The sequence below is a fragment of the Saccopteryx bilineata genome, chromosome 2 (genome assembly GCF_036850765.1).
Source record: "Saccopteryx bilineata isolate mSacBil1 chromosome 2, mSacBil1_pri_phased_curated, whole genome shotgun sequence".
In the NCBI taxonomy this organism is placed as follows: domain Eukaryota; kingdom Metazoa; phylum Chordata; class Mammalia; order Chiroptera; family Emballonuridae; genus Saccopteryx; species Saccopteryx bilineata.
In genome coordinates, this window is record NC_089491.1 from 21,912,065 (window position 1) to 21,918,535 (window position 6,471).

The 6,471-nt window shown below is 42.9% G+C and overlaps 1 non-coding gene across 1 annotated transcript; it reads right to left on the reverse strand.

The window, feature by feature from the left end:
• Positions 1-1,717: 1,717 nt before the first annotated feature.
• On the reverse strand, positions 1,718-1,793 carry TRNAF-GAA (transfer RNA phenylalanine (anticodon GAA)). Its single transcript has one exon. It is a non-coding gene; the product is annotated as a tRNA-Phe (tRNA).
• Between the last annotated feature and the right edge of the window lie 4,678 nt (positions 1,794-6,471).

A 6,471-nucleotide genomic window follows, 5' to 3' on the forward strand; every position in this document is an offset into this window, starting at 1 on the left:
ACTGGTATCAGTTGAGCATAAAGTAGGAATGATCACACAAGGGGCTGGGATGACTTGTGACAGCAGGCCACAGACAGAATGCCCAAAGTCCTAGGCTCACTGTTTTGTGCTATTTCCTCCCAGGATACTGGCCTCTTTCTGTTTTGAGTGGTGTGGAAGGAACCATTAGCACAAACCAGAAATGAGCTATAGCTTGTAGCAAGCCCCAGCTTGGCTCATAGTATCTTAAATCACAACATTCCTCTCACCAGCAATCTCCTTCCCACATGCCTTGCACATCTCCACAAACTGCCCAACAACATTCAAGACTTCCCCTTGTCCTACCTTTGAAGGAATGATTTGCTTATCCCACCAGCCCAACAGTTTCTGACATTAATCTGAGGTTCTACACACACCATCCCATTGAATTATATGCCAATGTACATACAAGCTAATTATCCCCATTAAGAAGACACTAAGGGCCCTGGCCAGTTGACTCAGCTGTAGAGCATCGGCCTGGCATGTGGAAGTCTCAGGTTTGATTCCTGGTCAGGTCAAACAGAAGAAGCTACCATCTGTTTCTCCAACCCTTCCCCTTCTCTCTCTTGCTTTCTCTCTTGCTCTGTCTCTTGCTCTCTCGCAGCCATGGCTCAAGCAATTTGAGTGAGTTGGTCCCAGGTGCTAAGGATGTCTCCATAGCCTCTATGTCAGGTGCTAAAATGTCATGGTAGTGAGCAATGGAATGACTGAGATGGGCAGAGCCTAGCCCCCTAGTGTGCTTGAGAGTGGATCCAGGTTGGATGCTTCTGAAAGTCTGTCTCTGCCATCACGGCTCTCACATAAACAAACAAACAAACAAACAAACAAACAAACAAAAAGAAAGAAAAGAGGACACTAAGGGTCTGAGAGGTTAAATTTGTCCCCATAGGCTCAAAATGACAGAGATAAGAATGAAGCCAAAGTCTACCTGACTCAATATCCTGTTTTCCTAAGGCCTTCTTACATGTCACCTCAGCTCCCTCACCCCGTTCTCTGACTCACAATAGTCTGGAATTGGTCCTATCTTATTGGGTTACTTCATGTACTTGTAGAATGAAGTTTTTATTGAGTATATACAGCATTCCTCCACCTGCATTGAAAGTTGTTTGAAGAAATGGATGAGATCTTCTACTTCTCCTTTTCTGTTATGGATCTATGGTATGTAGCAAGGGGTATGTATATAGCAATTAATTATATGTTCATTCATTGGTGTTGAATTCAGACAACAAGAAATAGAAATTAAAATGTACTCATTACCAGACACCATATTTTCAAGGCATTATTTATTTATTTTATTTATTTTTTTTATTTTACTGATTTCTGATCTTTTCTTCATTATTTTCTTTCTTCTACTTACTTTAGGTTTAATTAACTTTTTTTTTTTAATTTTTTTTTTTGTATTTTTCTGAAGCTGGAAACGGGGAGAGACAGTCAGACAGACTCCCGCATGCACCGGACCAGGATCCACCCGGCACGCCCACCAGGGGGCGACACTCTGCCCACCAGGGGGCGATTCTCTGCCCCTCTGGGGCATCGCTCTGCCACGACCAGAGCCACTCTAGCGCCTGGGACAGAGGCCAAGGAGCCATCCTCAGCGCCTGAGCCATCGTTGCTCCAATGGAGCCTTGCTGCGGGAGGGGAAGAGAGAGACAGAGAGGAAGGGGGGGGGGTGGAGAAGCAAATGGGCGCTTCTCCTATGTGCCCTGGCCGGGAATTGAACCCGGGTGCCCCGCACTTCAGGCCGACGCTCTACCGCTGAGCCAACCGGCCAGGGCCTCAAGACATTATTTTAATGCGACCTTATTCTAATCTACTCTGTTTGAATGTCTGTGAAAGAGACTACCATCTTCGGTATTAATGATTTCTTTGTGTTTGAGGAAAATTAAAGTTGAGTGACTCACCATTTGTGGAGTAGGAGGAGGAAAGAGGTGCCCTGTGCACTAAAGACTGAACCTGGTCTGAATATAAAGACAGAGGTGCTAGGGAGCTGAGCCACCATCAGGGGGACTCACTCCAGTGACTCTAGCTGGTTCTTCTGTTGGACATAAACATTTGCATGAAACATCATCTGACAATATCTCTTCAATATCATTAAAACCATATTACTGTGCAAAACAATAAAAAAAAATTTAAGGAAAACAAAGTAGAAGTAAAAGAACTATTTAAAAACACACAAAACCATAGTAATGTGCCATCCAAAAACATGTGTCTCTCTAGGCTAAAATGAGGGACTGCTGCTTCTTTATCAAATACAGCTTCATAGTCATGCTTATCTTCACTCCTTATAGGTAATATTTATGGATGAATCCAATGATAGTCACCCCCTGATCTCTGACAGCACCTAATTTAGAGCTTCCTTAGTTTGATCCCAAGTTCTGAGGTAATTCTTTCTAACACGCTCTGACTGGGACACCATGTTCCTCATGTTGAGCATAGTTCTTAGCTGCAGTAATTAACCCAGGCTTTTCAACTACAAGTATGGATATGATGGTCTTTGCTTGTAGAGTATTAACATTTTTAGGACTACACTATACCCCAGCCTGCTTTAAGCATGTGCCCCTTGAAATTCTGGGATGCAGCCAGTTTAATCACAAATACAGGGCCTGTTTCAATGTTTGCATCCGGTATGGACAAGGACACAGGATGCCTCCAAGGATTTTGGCCCAAGCAGGTGGAGAAACTGGCTTATTGAGGAAAGGAAAATATCTCCATTTGGACATTTTGTTTCTTTTCTGGCTAGAAAAATAAATTATAATAACACGAAAAGGAGAGAAACAGAGAGAGAGAGAGACCAAACCAAAGCTTAGTACATATGCTTGTAGAAGGAAGTTTGTATTAAGTATATAGAGCATTTCCTCATCTGCACTGAAGGCTCTTTAAAGAAATGGATGACATTTTCTACTTCTTCATTTCTGTTAGGGGGTCCTTGGTATGTAGCAAGGTATATTGATGTAGTGAATAAACATTTTCCGTTCACTGTGGTGAAATTCAGAGCACAAAAAATAGAAATTAAAATGTATTCATCAACAGACACCATACTTGAGACATTATTCTATGCGACCCTATTCTAATCTACTCTACTTGAATGTCTGTAATAGGTACAATCATCTTCGGTAGAGACTGTTTCTCTGTTTCTGAGGGTGATTAAAATGGAGTGACTCACCTATTTCTACACGCCGTGTGAGTGTGGTCGATGGAGGGTCCACACATGCTATTTCCCAGATCTCCATTCCTGCCACTCATCTGGGTTTCAGATTTTACAGTTCAATCTGGTTCCAAACAGCAGCCCAACATTGATAATACAATTTTTTTATTTGTTTTCTGGAGTGTGTATTTTGATTAATGTCAGGTCACTGAGTAGATCTAAATGAGATGAGATTGACAGGAACAATTCTGGCCTCACACCAATGCACACAGACATTTGAGGAGTGGGAGGAGAAATGGGTGCCCTGAGGACTATAGACAGGATCCAGACTTAATATAAAGACAGAGGCGCTGGGGAGCAGAACCGCATTTAGGAAGACTCACCCCAGTGACTGCAGCCGAGTTGGTGTTGTCCCTGTCAAGATGAAGCTGCTGTTGCTGTGTCTGGGGCTGACCCTGGTCTGTGCCCAGGAGGGAGGACACCGTGAAGTTGTGATAAGCAACTTCGATATGTCAAAGGTAGAGTTGGCGGAGCATAGGGAGTCTGACTTTGGGGGTGGCTGTGGGAATACTGAAGCAAGGTGGCCCCACTGGACAGGAAAAGGCTTTGACATGTTAGAGAAAGGGGTGGTTTTTGACATTGGTCTAAGAGCAATTGACCTCTGTGGAAAGAAGACAGCATTTGGGGACCTCCATTTTCACTGGAGGGACAGTGGAAAGAGCCTCAAATGTGCTATCAATTGACCTGAGTTCTCATGCTGTCTTCAGCACTCAGAGTCCAGCCCATCAGGCAGGGTTCACAGAGACGAGTGTCCATGAGATGCCCCATCTTCTCCTCTCACCCAGCCTTTCACTGGTTTATTGCAGGTCTCAGGGGAGTGGTATACTGTCATGGTGGCCTCAGATGTGAGGGAAAAGATAGAAGAAAATGGTAACCTGAGGATCTATGTGGAAAACATTCAAGAATTGGCCAACTCTTCTCTTCTTTTTACATTTCAAAGAAAGTAAGTACAGCCTTTTATACTTGGAAAAAAATAACAGAAGACTGCATATGTTCTTGAAGCTCTACAAACACACACACATATACTCACACAGCACAACATATACACACATCACAGACACACACACATGCATGTGTGCACTTACATTGTGGGCTTGTATCCAAAATCTCAGTCACTCATCCAGCACTCTTCCATGGCTCAAAGACCTGAATCTTTTCTAGACTCAGAAGAACTGGGGAGGGCGAGTTAACGGAACCAGATACTTGGGTTACAGGTGGATTGTGAGGGAGCCAGCTTCAGCAATAAATTTTGGGCATCTATCTGCTCATTATGTTTTACAGAGAAAATGAAGAATGTGTTCACTTTACTATCCTTCTTCACCCAACACAAATGAACGGTGTATATAGTACTATCTGTAAGTATACACAAAAATAAGTCTTTGTAAATTCTACTTCAAAAGGAAAGAAATTTACTAAATCCCAATAGCATCTTGACCCCCTTTTTTTTAAGTTAAGGGAGGTACACTGTGAGATAGACTTCTACTAGTCCCCCAATAGGAATCCATGGGTACCCTCATTTGCAACTGATCCTTGAATAAACCCAGCTATCCTTAGTACCTGAGAATAAATGCTCAAACCGATTGAACTCTTCTTAGCTCCCAGGGCCCATGCTCAGACCAATCGAGCCAACCGTTGCTAGAGGTGAAGAGAGAGAATAGGGGGAGAGGGAAAGGTGGAGTAGCTGATGGTCGCTTCACATGTGTCCCTTGACCAGAGATCAAATCAGGATGTCCACATGCCAGGCTGATGCCTTATCTACTGAGCCAACCAGTGAGAGCCTTGATCTATTTATGATCAATGTTATTTAAGTAATATACATCAGATAATATAATCATCAATCTCCTCCACCTCGAAAAACCTAGAGTGCAAAAGCTAATACCTGGCACCTAAAGTCATTAGAATAAGATGGCCGTTTAGTCATATGTAACACCTGCAACAAAGTAAAAATACATACAGAATGAAAATATTCCGGACACATTTTATTCCCTGTTCACTCCCTGATGTATTTGGTGGCCACTGGCATAATGCATTGCTTAGACGAGTGCTGTGAGTATAATGTCAGTAGGTCTTATGGACAGGACAGAGATACAGAGATGGCACAGATGGCCAAAGGTGGTAGGTGAGCCTCACGGAAGATAACAGAAAGTAAATTGCAGATGTGGATGAATTTTCTACAACTAGTCATCAATGTGTAACTGGTTGTCAAGGCTACCCTCAAAAGGCACCTGATGAAGTTTAGGAAGAAGTAGTTCAGGACATGAGATATCACTAGATTCTGTTCTATGAAAGAGAAGGGGTGAAGAGTTTCACTTGCTTCCTAGGGACGAAGAAATTCTGAGCATGCCTTATTTCCTCCACAGATGATGGATACGATCTATTTAACATGGTTGAAGGAGACTATAATGAATACCTTATTAATTATGTTTCAAATTTCAAGAATGATAAAGAAACCCAATACATGGAGTTGTTCGGTAGAGTATCTTCATACTGACTGTCACCTTGGAGTGGGCTGGAAACAAAATGTTCTTCCCATTTATGCCCTGGGAAATCTGTCCTTCTCTGAAGAGAGGTGCTCACCTTTGGAAATCCCTCAGGCTCGGTGGTGGGAATAGAATCTCTCTTCATTCCCCAAAGATATCCGAAAATGTCAAATTCAAGACCAGTTATAGCTTATTCCTAATTTCTACCTAAGCACCAATCACTGCCATCCAGTTCCCATCCAACCTTCCACATGCCACCTGTAGCCTCCATGACCGATACGTAAGACACAGCAGTTACTGTCACTGTTTTCACAGGACGAAAACCAGATGTGAGTCCAAAACTCAAGAAAAGGTTTGAGGAACTTTGTCTACAACAGGGAATCCCTAAGGAAAACATACTGGATGTGACCAATGCTGGTAAGTTTAGCTCTCTCTGGTTTTCTCTCCCTAAATTCCTATGATACTGAATGGAGACATTTAAGAGCAGAAACACCTCCAATCAGTCACTTCTGCCCTCACCTGAAAAATCTTTGGTTTCTTGCTGAGAAGTCTTTGGTTTCTTGCTGAGAAGTAAATGGGTGGGAGAGTGACTGTGCTCTGTTCTGTCTCTGCAGATCGCTGCCTCCACAGCCGAAATGGCAAAGATGCTCAGGACTCCAGGTGGGTGATGTTTGATGGAGAGGCGTGGCCCAGTAATTACTAATTTCCAAAACCAATAAAAGCTTATGTGCAGAGATTGAAATAGAAATCATTTGGCAATTAAGCTTG